The sequence below is a fragment of the Haliotis rufescens genome, unplaced genomic scaffold, assembly GCF_023055435.1.
Source record: "Haliotis rufescens isolate VD_foot unplaced genomic scaffold, xgHalRufe1.0.p SCAF_3, whole genome shotgun sequence".
Taxonomy (NCBI): domain Eukaryota; kingdom Metazoa; phylum Mollusca; class Gastropoda; order Lepetellida; family Haliotidae; genus Haliotis; species Haliotis rufescens.
The window spans coordinates 34,063,654-34,079,908 of NW_025964001.1; the positions used below are offsets into that span (position 1 = coordinate 34,063,654).

Consider the following 16,255-nt stretch of genomic DNA (forward strand, 5'->3'; position numbering starts at 1 on the left):
TAGTCGCCAATTCAAACCCAGATATTCCTGAGTAAGTAGGGTGTGAGCCCAACAGGTAATATGACTCAACAGCTCATGTGATAGCACGTTAAACATTTGGCCACAGCGATAGTCCATTAAAACGCTTTTTGGTACATACACTGTTCTCTGTCTGATATCACTTACACGTTAACTACATTTGCATGTCCATATTACGGGCTCGCCGAATGTCGAGTAACCAAGTAACTGTTGACACAATGCATGTAATTGTCACATTAACACAGACTGAGCAGACATGGGACTACAGGTGCGTTTGCACTTTACATCATTTAAATTCTACATTCGCTTGAAACCAGCGACATATTGCTCGTTATAGTAGTGCGCAGTGCGTGTGTAAATGTAATTGCGTAACCATATGACCCTATGCTTCAAAAGAATGCATATTTCTGCAAACTATTGCGAAGGAGTGGAATGTGAATACATTCCCAAACAATGAACGTCTATGTCGGATTTGAATACGACATTTTCTATCAAAAATTGACACACGCATTTTTAAGGAGCTAAACAGAAATACAAAGTTTGACGTGGAGAGCCTATTGATCAGCTCTGCTCCCGTAAACTCGAACATTGACGGTGGCGTCAGCTAATTGTCCAGATAGCCCCAGGACGTATTGAACACCGTTATCTTTTCCTACTCAGTAAAGGTAAGTGAATGCTGTTTCGTGCCACACCCAACAATAGACCAGCTTTGTCACAGCGACCTGTAAATAGTCAAGTCTATGGTGGCCGAGAGGGGACATCGCTTTCTCGCTTTCTCGTTCTGTCGCTTTATCGCTCTACCGCTCTACCGCTTTCTCGCTTTCTCGCGGTTAAGCAATTTCCCCTCTTGACCCCTATAGGGGCCGCATGTGATATCTGCTGCAATTGGGAGGGAATGTTGAACTTTTCTCCCATTTACTTAAAACATAATTTAACTGTACAAACGTAGGTAATTCTAAAACAATCCACAGAGTTTTGCGGAAAATGTAATTGATTGATTTACGGCCCTATTCAGTTGTATGTGACCATCACGCCGAAAGCGCGTGGCAGATCATGGCAATACGCTCTAAATAAATCAGGTTAATATCTAAATATATATTTTTCAAAAGAAGTTAAGAAGACTATGGTTAATTAATCATGGCTGATTGTTTTGCAAAAATACAATCTTATAATCGTGAGTGTTCTATAACTTGTTTTCGGTAGTATTAATGTTACAGTCTGTCGTAATGTTGTCCGTAAATATACTTTTTGACATTTGATGTATGTTTAACTTGAATTGTGTCTCTTGTCTTATGCAAATCTACAAGTAAATGTACTTGCATATAGTAATTTGATAAACACCGCTGTGTGTGAGTGAGTAGGTGAGTGAGAATGATTTCACGTCGCTTTTAACAATAATCCAGTAATATCACGGCGGGGAACACCAGAAATGGGCTTCACTCATTGTACCCATGTGGGGAATCGAACTGGGTCTTCGGCCTGACGAGCGAACGCTTGAACCACTAGGCTACCCCACTGCCCCCATCGCTGTGGCGTTACCACAGTTGATAAGTGTACTAGTGTAAATTACACATATGGAGAGACATTATAAATAGTGTGGCCACAAAGTTAAAGTTGATAACAATATGAAATGCATTACTATGATTATCTATTACATATGTTAAATCAGCTATCATTGTAAGATTTTATGTATATCTTAAGTATAGTTTTGTCAAAATTATGTATGTGTGTGTGTTTGTATGTGTGTGTATGTGTGTGTGTGTGTGTGTGTGTGTGTGTGTGTGTGTGTGTGTGTGTCTGACTCATTGTCTGTGTAAAAATGTAGTAGATAACTACATAACTCACATCAGAACGCACAATTGTTAATTAATTGTTTTACGCAGAAATCCGTGGATGGTTATGAAAGCACCTACGTCTGTACTGTTAAATTGTGTTTAAATAGACAGAGAGAAAATTTCAACATTCCATCCATATGTATAATTTGAAATGTGACAGGAAAAATCTCAGCTTTTTTATGATTAAAACCCACCTCAGCCTCCGCCAACTGAGGTCAGGTTTAACAATTCATTGATGTTGTTTTACGTATATACTTTTTATCGTATAGAAACACATAACACATGCGACCCCTATAGTAGCCAAGAGGGAATATTGCTATGGGGACACCTCACTGTGCCCTCACCTATTGTTATAGGGTACAGGTGTAGTCAGCCGTGGTTAAGTAGGTTACAATAGTGGGATTACCTCCTATAGTCTGTTGCATGTCTATATATAGAAAATTTCTATCTGTCACATTCATAAAATGTCATATACATTTCAAAAGTACATTCACTTTACAGAAGCATTTATTTAATAAAATTTGATATATTTCATATTGATAGATTACGTATTGCGTAAATAAATACACATTTCAAATTCACTTTACAGCAGAAATATTCAGTTCACAATCCAACATATTCAGCCACAGCGTCAGCATATTCAATTGGTGTCAGTCTGCCAGTCAACAAGTTGTCCTGCTCTATCAGGATGTTGTCGTCAATTTGGATATATTTCCTTCTCTTTGGTAAAAAATAACATTGACTTTCTCAATAAGAATTCTTGACAAGATGTTAAAAATCCTGCATAATTGGAAAGTCTATCCTGACAACGATAAACGAATCTATACCGCTAAGTCGCTATAATAGTATATTAAAGAAGTTGTTATCCATAGATTGTGTCAAGCCATAAATAAAACATATTTAACAGTGATCTCTTAGAAGAATGTTCGCTGGGTCGTGTGGACGTGTTTACGTTGCTTTGATTTTCAAATCGTTAACTCCCCCCCCCCGCGTTGGAGCCATTCTCCATCCACAGATTTTTTTCACGGGGATACCCCAGTGTTGATGTGAGTTCATACACACAAAGTCAGTGTTTCGAAATAGTATTTCACAATAGTTCCTGAAAGCATTTTTAGGAATGTACATACATATATATATATAAAGAAAACAAAAAGGTTTGAGTGAGTAATGTGAATGTATATACGTTTCTCTATCTCTTTTCTCTCCTTTCTGTCATTTGATTTATTAACTGTAAATAAGCATACGTGTAAATCTATGAGAGAGGGCGTTCTAAGTTGTGATAACTTGTGCACAATCTTTTTCATGAGAATAAAATATGTTTAAACAAAAACAAATAGTTCCTGAAAATCCACTACAAACAATCCCCCAAACGGAACTCTTCGTTTCATTGACAGGAGGAACTGATAGAACTTCTGCATCGTACTTCATCAAATATCTTAAACCTGTAGAGGATGTGGACAGATATCTTATATCTGTGGAGGATGCGGACAAATATCTTATATCTGTGGAGGATGCAGACATGTATCTTATATCTGTGGAGGATGCGGACATATATCTTATATCTGTGGAGGATGCAGACATATATCTTATATCTGTGGAGGATGCGGACATATATCTTATATCTGTGGAGGATGCGGACAAATATCTTATATCTGTGGAGGATGCAGACATGTATCTTATATCTGTGGAGGATGCAGACATATATCTTATATCTGTGGAGGATGCAGACATATATCTTATATCTGTGGAGAATGCGGACATATATCTTATATCTGTGGAGGATGCAGACATATATCTTATATCTGTGGAGGATGCGGACAAATATCTTATATCTGTGGAGGATGCAGACATGTATCTTATATCTGTGGAGGATGCAGACAAATAGCTTATATCTGTGGAGGATGCAGACATATATCTGATGTCTGTGGAGGATGCAGACATATATCTTATATCTGTGGAGGATGCGGACAAATATCTTATATCTGTGGAGGATGCGGACAAATATCTTATATCTGTGGAGGATGCAGACATGTATCTTATATCTGTGGAGGATGCGGACATATATCTTATATCTGTGGAGGATGCAGACATATATCTTATATCTGTGGAGGATGCGGACATATATCTTATATCTGTGGAGGATGCGGACAAATATCTTATATCTGTGGAGGATGCAGACATGTATCTTATATCTGTGGAGGATGCAGACATATATCTTATATCTGTGGAGGATGCAGACATATATCTTATATCTGTGGAGAATGCGGACATATATCTTATATCTGTGGAGGATGCAGACATATATCTTATATCTGTGGAGGATGCGGACAAATATCTTATATCTGTGGAGGATGCAGACATGTATCTTATATCTGTGGAGGATGCAGACAAATAGCTTATATCTGTGGAGGATGCAGACATATATCTGATGTCTGTGGAGGATGCAGACATATATCTTATATCTGTGGAGGATGCGGACAAATATCTTATATCTGTGGAGGATGCAGACATGTATCTTATATCTGTGGAGGATGCAGACAAATAGCTTATGTCTGTGGAGGATGCGGACAAATATCTTAGTTCTATTGCTTGAAGCAAACATTGCGAAATCGATTTTATTTGAGAATTATTTGATAAAGCAGGCCTATTCACTGATACTTTCATGAACACATTATTACTTGATTATTTCTTTCTTTTGTAACGGCGCATGTAAGTGTGCAGAGCGTGTACCGACACCCACAGTCTGTGTACAAACATTCATATAGGTGTATACCCACAGTAAACATTTTTCAAGTAGGTTTGGTGCCCTAATGTTTAGGGTTTCGAGCGTGAAGCTGCATTGTTGATTTACTGCACAGAAAGCACGGCAGTACACCCTTAACGCTGCCCACTCGAAGTAAACCCCAGTCAAATGCAAATACTCTGCTTTATATGAAGCAAGGGTAGTTAGATCGGTATTTAATTGAGATTTATTTGCAAATGTGGCTATGACTCATGATCGCATGCAATAGTGCACAACATGCTCCCGGCTGACGCACGCCGATGTGTAGTCTCCATAAGGGCTCAATGCATGTGTCTCTCGGGGCGGAATAACGTACATATGTATCCATTTCGATTACAAGGTCGTGTGTCGTTCTGTCAAATGGGATGGTTATTGTCTTAAGGTAGCATGCTGGTTAAGTGTTCAGTATGTTGAGGTCTGACTGTGTTCAATCCTATCACCTAATGTGGTCTGAAGTTATCGTAGTATCGTAGTACTCCCATCATCAGCTTCCGTTTCCTTTATATTCGGTGGGATACGAGCCTGCAACCTCTTGAATTGTTGTCCCTCTCTCTACCACTTGTGCTGCGGAGACTGTTGTCGTCACAAGCGACAGTTTTCTAGTCACTATTGAAATTAGCTTGGTTTACCTGTACATTATCACGTTAATATTGTACCAACTTCGTTGTAAGTCCCGATGGACTATGTGTTATGCAAGTGGCTGTGGATCTGATTTGCACATCTAATTTCAATTATATATTATACATCTTGTCCTTATTTGACTTAATGCCCAATGAAATGCACTTTATTTTAACATGTTTCAATTCTAAACATGTTTAGATTATCAGGATAATACATAATGATATGCATTTTTTTCGTGAACATGTTTACATTCTGAACACCAGACTGTTCTGTGTCCAGTATGAGAACCCTGGCGGACTAAACGCTCCATTTACCTAAACAACAATACAGTGGTGATCACGCATCACTTAATCCAGGGTATCATACGGGTGGAATGATAATAATACACGACACAAGTTAGGCAAAAAAGCGGGATCTTCCTTCACCTCAGCGACCAACGCAAAAAATAGACCCGACTCGTCATTTGTGGAGTTCTTTTTTATTCGGTTGCCCATTTGTACGTTATCTGTCATGACGACCAGGAACGGGGTGCGTGATTTTATTCCATTTTTTCTCATGAAGGCTTTAGAAAATACTCTCTACTACTTTCTTATATTGTTTTCATTTAATAAACTGTCTGGCAAAAGAAAATAGGATTTGACAAAAAATAAAAATGTTATCAAAACGTTACAAAGCTGAAAACAGTCACCAAAACACTGCAAACTTAAGGTCCAAAACACAACTATATCAGTATCAAATACGTCACACTCGAATAATCATTTCGCATGTGTTTCATTTTTAGCCACCGTCAAACAAACATGGGTGAATACTTTCATTGTCTGGCAGTCTATTAGCAGTAATTCTGTCATATATTAGGGCGCTCGGGTAGCCTAGTGGTTTAAGCGTTCGCTCTTCACGCCGACGACCCGGGTTCGTTTCCCGACATGGGTACAATGTGTGAAGCCCATTTCTGGTGTCCCCGCCGTGATATTCCTGGAATATTGCTAAAAGCGGCGTAAAACCATACTCACTCAGTCAGACAGTCATGTATTCCTGGATCGAAGTCCTGGAAAGGTGCAGAAAATCTGCATTGACACTAACACAACATTAGTGGCTAATATACACAATACGATACGTACATATGGTAGGTCGTCACGCTTAAGGCACGAGTTCAATTACCACATTGAGTACAATGTGTGAAGCCCATTTCTGGCGTTGCTGGAATCTTGCCTAAAAAACGTCGTAAAACCATACTCACTCACTCTTTATCGCTCTTTATGTGAAACTGGAGATTCCTATCTTGCATTTAGGCAATAAGTAGGCGTTCACATGGGTACCAATGGCAATATCCCCTAGTTTCATCTATTGGTGTCTACATTTCACTACGTTTCAGGAACAATCCAACATGCTCTTTAAAAGAAGATTTCAAAGGACGTCATACAACTCTTGTTCAAAAGTTGTTTGATCAGGGTTACAACATTCAAGGCCTTAGTGAATCTACCCCCCCTCCCCAAAAAAATATTTAAAAAAATAATTTAAAAAATATGGTAGACAGTACTTACTGACTTAAATGACTGATGTAATTCCCTATTTTGACTTTTACCAACTTATTTCCCGTATTTTTATCAGGCGAACAATTGACTTGCTTTTACGTGTGTATGTGACGGATGCTTCCGGTGGGGCAGGATACGTTCACCTTTTCGCGAACACCTTGTTTCACCACTATTTCATTTCACATGCTTCCGATGTATGAGAAGTTGGAATCGTACAATAGACTCTGCTTTTAGCAGAGCTTTTGCCTGTCACGCCCATTGCAATCGGCGGGAAATCGAGCTTCTTTGAGAGGCATTTAGAAGTTGGAGTAACAAGTAAGGATAAGATATAAGGATGAACAACTTCTTTATTACAAATAGGAGCGGCGTTTCGGTTTGGGATCTAACACCGTTATGAAGCAAGTATTGATTTATGGTGATAAGAAGGTCCACATGATCAAATGACAGCCTTGTTTTGTACAAGGGCCTTGTATAAAATGTTTTTCTCATCAACAAACCTCAATCATACGAGTACTTTATGTCAAGCAATATTCCAGCAGCTCCATCCTTTGGTGTTTACATTCCACAACTTTTGGGTACAATCGAGCATGCTCTCTCTACCAACATTCCAAAGAGCGTCATATGACTCTTGCTCAGAAGTTGTTTGATCAAGTTTACAACATCCAAGGCCTCAGTAAAGCTTTCAAAAAGTTTTACGGTAGACATGTGGAGGACATCAGTGACAAAAATGTTGTTCAATGCAATTCCTTATTTTGACTTGAGCCATAATTTCCCGTGTTGTTTCATGTGAACAATTGACTTGCCTTTGCATGTGTTTGTTACGGTTGCCACAGATGGGGCAGGATACGCTCACCTTTTCACGAACACATTTTATCATCACTATTTGATAATGATTCATTAACGCATAAATATAGTGGGAATCGTACTGTCGACTCTGCTTTAAGAAGGGATTTCTTATGAATATGAAATGGGTTTTGTCGCTTATATTGACATAATTTTGTTTTGACAATGATCCGAGCCTAACGTCCGTCACATAAACTGTACACGAAATAGTTATATCGGCCTTTTTTAGAAATATTGGTAATGTTGTCTAATCATCAAAATGATTTGTTTTCAAAATGTATGTAATACTCATTCAAGTATACTGGCAGTATGATATTATCTGCTCTGTGGTGATTCCAGGGTAACGATCCCAACACGCCATACCTGTCGTCAAACCTGATGGTGGGGGTCATATGGCTACAGTGCGTGATCAGGCTGATGCTGTTACACCCGACGTAGTGTGCCGATGCTCTTGGCATCAACCACTAGCTTTGCTTAGTCGAGACTCAAACATTTACCGACTGTCTTGATTTATCCGGAGTATTGCTGGCTGGAGTGTAAAACTGTAGAACATTCACTCACCCACCGCAATCTATGTTTTGGCTTTATATTCATTGTCATCCCTTAGACGTCATATTGAGAGACAGGTTGCACGGGAACCAAATATTCGCCAAACAGAATCAGGTTAAGTCTGAGTGAGTATGATTGTACGCTCGCTTTCAGCAATATTCCAGCTATATCACGGAGGCGGGCGTCAGGTTCTTTCGACATTGTGGAGATTCACCGAACATATATAATTACCGAACATAGTCACAAAACATAATTACAGAACATAATCACACAAAAATAATTACCGAACATAGTCACACAAAAATGATTACCGAACATAGTCACACACAAATAATTACCGAACATAGTTACAAAGAATAATTACCGAACATAGTCATAAAACATAATTACCGAACATAGTCACAAAACATAATTACCGAACATAGTCACAAAACATAATTACCGAACATAGTCACAAAATATAATTACCGAACATAGTCACAAAACATAATTACAGAACATAATCATATGACATAAATGGGGAATCGAACCCGTGTCTTCTGCGTTACGGGCGAATACGTTCGCCACTAGGCTACCCCAGGCACATACGTGGACCACATAGGTAGTGGTGGAGGCAGGGGGATTAATGAGGGTAGAGGTGCTTGGTGGGGTGGCTTGAGGCGGATGTGACGCAGGCCTGACACCACAAGTGTCTCGTGTAGTGAGACCCATGTGTCGTTCACATGGCCGTGTTGTGGTTTGTCATGGAGACGAGGCGTGTGTTTGAAATAAGCCTTATCACTATGAAGCCACATTCCAAAGTTGTCACCTTACGGTAACTTACACGTATTCTTCCAGAATGAGACATTGAAAAAATGTGATCTGGTGACTAATGTAACCGAAAACATTAAAACATTAATACCTTACACTGGAGATGTATTTAGAGGCTTTACAAGAACATGCACGTATCACACAATGTGGGGCATTTTTGCGTGTCCCGAGGGACGCGTGTACAATACATACAGGACGAACTCCAGCCCATTTATCAATCACACCTACTTACTCACTATAATGGGCATCTTGTCAATGCCTCCAGCATTAGGACAGTACGTATGTCGGTTCTTGTAACGCGCTCGTTCAATTTATACAATTAAATGAGACAAATCCCACATACATTCCAATCTATTAGCTATTACTATACTTCCCAAAAGAAGCTAAGTACCACCCGATTCTTTCATATTACTTTCGTCATGCCATGAAAGTTTAATGATAGGAATATGAAAGAATCGGATGGTCTTTAACTTCTTTTAAGTAGTATATTAGTCTTGGTATAGTCGGAATCGTACCATGGAGTCTGCTCTGTTAATGCTCCGTTAATGATTTTATGACAGGTATACTTAATATGGTTATAATTATTTTAAGTAAATATAGTAAACGTTGCAAATAAAGTTACTCGATATTGGAATATATTCTTTCTGATGAAATAATCATCCGATCATTACATCAAAATTATTTGGAGTAGACTGGTAGAAAATGTGCCTAAAGCTGATTGCTTTTTATAAATTAGTATACGATAAAAAACACACAGTAATCTTTATTTCTGAATATAAAACAATGCCTAGCAGAGCAGAAAATGCAATCTAAATGGTAATCATCATATCTAGTGTTAATTAAGCTCAAATTTCACATTTATATCGCCCAAGTTTGTTATCACATGCGTTCACCTGAATTCTCTGAAGGAATAAGATGAAGTTTTTTATGGTACGTAATATGATGTTGACCGATAGCTTCACCCTTTGAAGTCGTGTGTATATTAATCAACAACCAAAACACGTCAGTTTGACTGCAGCTCTTTATCGTATACCTTTCTTTTGATATACGAGTGTTCATTGTTCGATCTTCCGATAGGTGTCGCTTCTCGCAGCGCAGCGAGCATTCGTCACCACTCGCCCCTTTCCGTAACCTGCAAGAAGACTCGTCCCCCTATCGATGAATGTTATGTGCGAAAATACGACAAACCAATCAGAATGCGCGTATGATTTCATTTTCTTCGTCAATGAATCCCTCAGAAATATCTTTTGATTTTACATATGTCTTGCATCATAATTTCGCACGTCCCAATTTGCTTTAAATTGCATCTGAAATATATATATAATACATGGGGAAATAATATGTGAACCATTACGCGGAACCTGGTCGCAAAAATGGCCATGAGAGGGGCACGAGTCGCTATTCGGCTTGTCCCTGAATAACACGAGTTGGTCACGAATTGCGCCGAACAAGTCGAAATTATAATCCATAATAAGCAAATTTTGAATCCGCATAGAAAAAGCTTGATCCATATTTTAATACAATCAAAGTTGGAGTGTTGTTTCCTTTTAACGTAATCTGGTCAATATTTTCTGTTGACAATAGAGATTTTAGGCTTATAGGTATAAACCATTTATTCATCAATTTTCATTTAATCACCATACAGCTCGTATACACATTATCATATTATGCTTAAAGGTAGACTGACTTCATTTTCAACGCAGTATGTTGGCTATATATGTGTAACCGCGCTTGTGATGGCCGATAATGGAGTAGGCGCTCTACTGGCCAAATAAATCACAAACAGCTGTCGGGGGTGAGGCTGATGACGTTTATTTTATAATCAGTACGAATGTACGTACTTAATTTCAGTCTGAAACAATAAAAGTACAACATAAGCAAATATAACATAGAAATAAATATATACAATCCGTTATAGTTACTCTTTAAATTTCTAATATATATATATATATCAATTCCATTAAAATGAATAGCATTTACTTTACATTACACAATACATCAGACGTATTCGTACAATACATCAATACACAGATACAAAATATATTAATATGATATAGAGTGATAACGAACATTACATACCAGATAGGTGATACCTGAACTGGTAATACCGTGACAATGATCAAACGGTGAACGTTGCTACTGAGAAATCTGCATAATAAAGAAATACAAATGCAGAATACTATATACAAGTGATATCCTATGGTAAAATAGTGTATAAAAATATATAGTACAACAGCCACTCATTTCAGACATACAACACTCATACACCTGCATACACCAACATACATCAAGCATACAGACATACATTTACTTTCCATTACTGTCCAGAGGGGTTATATTACTTAGTTTATATATATTTAGGTTTTTGTGTTTAATACTGTTTTATTCAGATAATAATTACTCACTGAACTGCAAGTTCATCAAGCACTATAAATATATACAAGATGCATTATGTTTCTAATAAATCAAATTAAGAATACATTCTACAATATATATTATTTCAAATCGCAATAATTAGAAAACATCCATATATACAACTTCATAAAATAAATAACCAACTAACCTTAAATATGAATAAATCCTTCTACAAATCCAAATCCTCACATAGAAATGAAAGCAGCAATAAATCTCGCAGAGTCTTTCCTTGAGGTGACAAATAGCAACTGATTTTCTAAAATTCAACAACAAACATTGCTGTAGCTAAGGCCAGCTTGGCCTATCAACAAGACAATAGACTGGGCCGGGGCGCGCTGGGGCAAAGAGTGCTGTAAGTCAAAAGCATGCAGTGTGACAATTAGTGGAAGTTAGACTGAGGGTAAGCTTACTTAATGTTACAGAGCTATGGAATGAATGTTTAAGATATAAAATACTAAGGTATAAAACATAACTAATATTATAACTAATAATATATTCTTATAATATAGATATCGTAATAAACTAATCAGTTAAAATGGTAACAAGGCCATATAACCTTACTACTTACTAATACATCTTAATTAAAAGTATGTACATAAATGAGTCTGCCACATATGCAGCTGAGCTAATTTCAATATCGTGAACGATGTTATCTTTAAATAGTTAAACTTTTTAAACATTTAAACAAGATGAAATTCAACCCGTTTGTCCATGACAGTCGTTATTGGTATGACTCAACACATGTATTACACCTGGTGTGCCAGTGCTCATATGAGACTTCACCAGTGTCGTGAGTATGTTTCACGCATGTTTCATGCATGTTTCACGCATGTTTCACAGAAGTCAGTCTTGCGTAGCAAACTTATCAGTACAGCTATCCAACACTTCACTGCAGTATTATTGTACTCAGAAACCCTTACAGGGCTCTGTTTTAAAAAGAACTATTGACAAGCAGAAGTTTTACACGTTCTGTTTTACACGATCTTTTACACGTTCTGTTTTACACGTTGTGTTTTACATGTTGTGTTCTACACGTTCTGTTTTAATGTTCTTTTACATGTTCTGTTTTGCATGTTCTGTTTTACACGTTCTGTTTTACGTGTTCTGTTCTACACGCTCTGTTTTACATGTTTGTTTTACACGCTCTGTTTTACATGTTCTGTTTAAACAGAGTCTGTTTAAATGTTCTGCTCTACACATTCTGTTTTCCACGCTCTGTTCTACAAGCTCTGGTTTACATGATCTGTTTTAAACGCTCTGTTTAACACATTGTGTTCTGTAAGTTCTGTTTTACTTGTGTTACACGTTCTGTTTTAGATGTTCCTTTTTACACCTTCTGTTTTACATGTTCTGTTCTACACGTTCTGTTTTAATGTTCTTTTACATGTTCTGTTTTACACGCCCTGCTCTACAAGCTCTGTTTTAAATGTTCTGTTCTACACGTTCTGTTCTACACGTTTTATTTTAGGTGTTATGTTCTACACGTTCTGTTTTAGATGTTCTGTTCTACACGCTGTTTTACATGTTCTGTTTTACATGTCCTGTTTTAGTAATTCTGTTCTACACGTTCTGTTTTAAAAGCTTCTGTTTTACACGCACTGTTTGTTTTACATGTTCTGTTCTACACGTTCTGATCTAAACGTAGCATTTTATTATCTTTGGTAAAGAAATTAATACAATGAATTGTGTGGAGGGTAAGCCCCCCCCCCCCCCCCCCCCCCCCCCCTATGGCCGAAAGCTATGAACACACAACCCAGAAAGCACGAGAATCTGTACTTTACTGAGAAGGTGTTATCCCAAATATAACATTTGTTACATTTCACCACTTTCTTAATGGCATTGTGTGTTCATGTGAACACTTGATAAGTAATGGCATATTGCAAACTGGATAACAGTGGACACGTGTCCAAAATGATGGCATTACACAGAAAATTACAAAGGCCAAGGTCATGTTAACTTACTCTCCATCAGCGCCACCTTAGAGTCAAGTTACTGTCGGGTACCCGGAATGAGATTATGGATCACACGTAGAGCATGTGAAGCTGCTGCGATGTCTATGGTTCAGAATGCCAATATCGCACGCGGCGATCCAACTCGACCCATACATGTACAGTTAGTGGACATAAGTATTCGTCGCTTTACAAAACTGTGCTATATCGTGTGCCCATCCTCGAAAATGAAGGTTTCTGTTTTGATGTGGGGGTGTCGGAACACTGACTGCGATCGAAGGCAATACAAATGCTCTCATATATAATGACATTCTTGAAAATAATCTCTGGCCTGTTCTCTCGCGGCCTTCCAGCAACAAAGCGTCCACATTCCATGACTATGTCCCCGTTCATCGAGCACGTGCTGTGAAAGCCTACATCGAGAACAATCATGTCAATATGAATGAATGACCGGTTCAGTCTCCGGATCTCAATATCATTGAGAACATTTCGTTGAAACTCAAAACAGGTCTCCAAACATGGGCCGAAACTATCACGAGCCCCGCTGAAAACTTTTCACGGCTGTCAATGACATATTGGATCAATATTTGTTTGGAGTATTCCAGCTACGATGTTTGAAGTCATTCTCATGAAAGGCCATCTGACCAAGTTAAAAGGTAGGTAACCAAAATAAATTTCAAAATTTGATTCTTGAAAGGTGCGAAATTTGGTAAACAAACGGCCGCCATAGTGGAAATGCCGAACACTTATGTGCACCCCTCCTATTCCCCCATCGCGTTTTCAAAGTCCCGGACCCGCCTTTAAATACAAGAGTTTAATCTAAATCGAACTAACATAAAATTAACTTAAACTTAATTACAACCAAATGCCACTCAAATTGAAGACTAAAAGTATAAAAACTCATTTTGTAAACTAGACCTCGTCAACCTTTATGTCGCTCCAGCCTCTGTTTGTGACATACAGTTACAAGCTTGAACGTTTTAGTGCACTCGTCCTGACGCCCAGTGCCATCTGTTAGCGTCTGCAGAAGGCACATCTTACATGTGTATATTGTGCACTCCGTCACCGTTGGATGGCAAGTAAAGCTAGCTTTATTGCATCACTGAACTTAGACAATTAGTAATTAAAATAACAGCTGTGGCAATACATTTAAAACAAATATTCAGCATGTCCCTTGTAAGAACTTTTATGTATGCTTCGTAAATACACGTGTGTGCTGTTCATATCTGGAGTGAGTGAGAATTGTTAACGCCGCTTTTAACAAGTGTTCTAGTTATAACGCGGCGTGTCAGCTTATTGTGAATGGAAAGCCCGAAGTGATGCAGGTCTCAGACGTTTACCACTTCAGTGAAACCCACGAGCACGGGTATGGTGCTGACAAACCTAGAAATATAATCGGGGCGAACCGGGATTCGAACCCACAATCATAGGTTTCTGGTGTGCCCAGGGGACGCAACTGTGCACAGCGAATCGCGGCGCCTTAGACGACTGGGCCACCCGTAGAGCTACGACTGTCGTAAGTCTATGTAAAGAATAGGAGCTCCGACAGTGGAGCCGGGCCCTTATCACAAGATTAAGAAGGTTGAATTTCGAGATTAAAATAACTCCCCACTTAAAGCTCCATGCGGTCTTCTCCACCAGTATGTACACACACCGTGTCCTATAAAGCCCGAAAACTAGAAATACACGATCAGGTAACATGATCACGTACTGCCTTATATAATATACACTGAACAGTAAAAGGTGGAGTAACACAAATCATCTTGGGGAAAGAAACTAGACCAAAACATTAGTAAAAACGATGAATTTGATACTGTAATAGTTAGTGTGAATAGCCTGACCATAAGAATTACTATTGAAAAAAAAAAATCTCCTTGATCGGCAAAAATCTACACCAGAAAATACGTTTTCTCTTTATAAACCTTCCGTGTCACGATCTTGCTAAGAATTGCCTGTGTCACGTGATAGCCGTTGCCGTGACAACACAGCCAGCAGGTAAATATTTGTCAGTTTGACTACATTCTGTAGTGTGTATTTAGTGTTAGTTTAAAGCGTAGGCTTTTACATCTTTCAACGGGTTTTGTGTTCGAATGTTGATTTAACTTTGTTATTTTTTTTGCCTTTATGACGGATGCTGATGGTGGCTTACACATTTTCTGTGAGTTGTGAAAAAAAATTAACTGGGTTTGAAAACACGCACGATTGTTCTCAACAGCCTTGCCCAGCGACTGAAACATATAACCACATAATATGCACTATGTATACCCATGCTCTCAACGTGATTAAGAGTGTGTTTTATTTCTATGTGGAACAAGGGTATTGCGTGTAGTTAAACACTCCTTGAATCTAAACACATGCAATGGGCTAAGATTTCGCTACCTACACATAACGTCCCCAAATCCAAAACATGTTTAGGACAAGTTTAAATCTTAAACTTGTTTAAAAATTAATAATTATTAGGGATAGAAAAATGGTTAAGGGATAGATCATGATAATGGGTCGATCATGGTTAAGAGATACGTGATGATAAAGGGTCGATTATGATTAAGAAATAGATAATAGAGGGTCAATCATTATTAAGAGATATATGATGATAAAGGGTCGATCATGATAATGATGGGTCGTTCATGCTTAAAAATAGATGATAAAGGGTCGATCATGGTAATGATGGGTCGATCATGCTTAAAAATAGATGATAAAGGGTCGATCATGTATAGGGATACATGATGATAAAGGGTCGAATATGGTTAAGGTTGGATGATGACAATGGGTCGATCATAATTAAGGGTTGTTTGGTGATTCTCTACAATAGGCCTCCAACCCCCGCCACACAAAAAACCCATGAGGTTACAATATTGTAGTCCACAGATGATGTGGCTGAAAACCCGTTCCATTATCATA

General features: G+C 38.2%; 1 protein-coding gene and 1 long non-coding RNA gene across 2 annotated transcripts in view; one reads left to right on the forward strand and one right to left on the reverse strand.

The window, feature by feature from the left end:
• The first annotated feature begins 562 nt into the window (after positions 1–562).
• LOC124119656 (sodium-dependent phosphate transport protein 2B-like) overlaps positions 563–16,255 on the forward strand; it is a 35,889-nt gene continuing 20,196 nt past the window's right edge. Inside the window, exon 1 of the mRNA XM_048402884.1 lies at positions 563–683. The gene's annotated coding sequence lies outside the window, so the exon portion shown is untranslated. The remainder of the gene's footprint in view (positions 684–16,255) is intronic.
• LOC124119666 lies at positions 10,783–11,459 on the reverse strand. Its single transcript, XR_006858691.2, has 2 exons — positions 11,070–11,459; positions 10,783–10,842 (listed from the first exon to the last, which is right to left on the reverse strand). It is a non-coding gene; the product is annotated as an uncharacterized LOC124119666 (long non-coding RNA).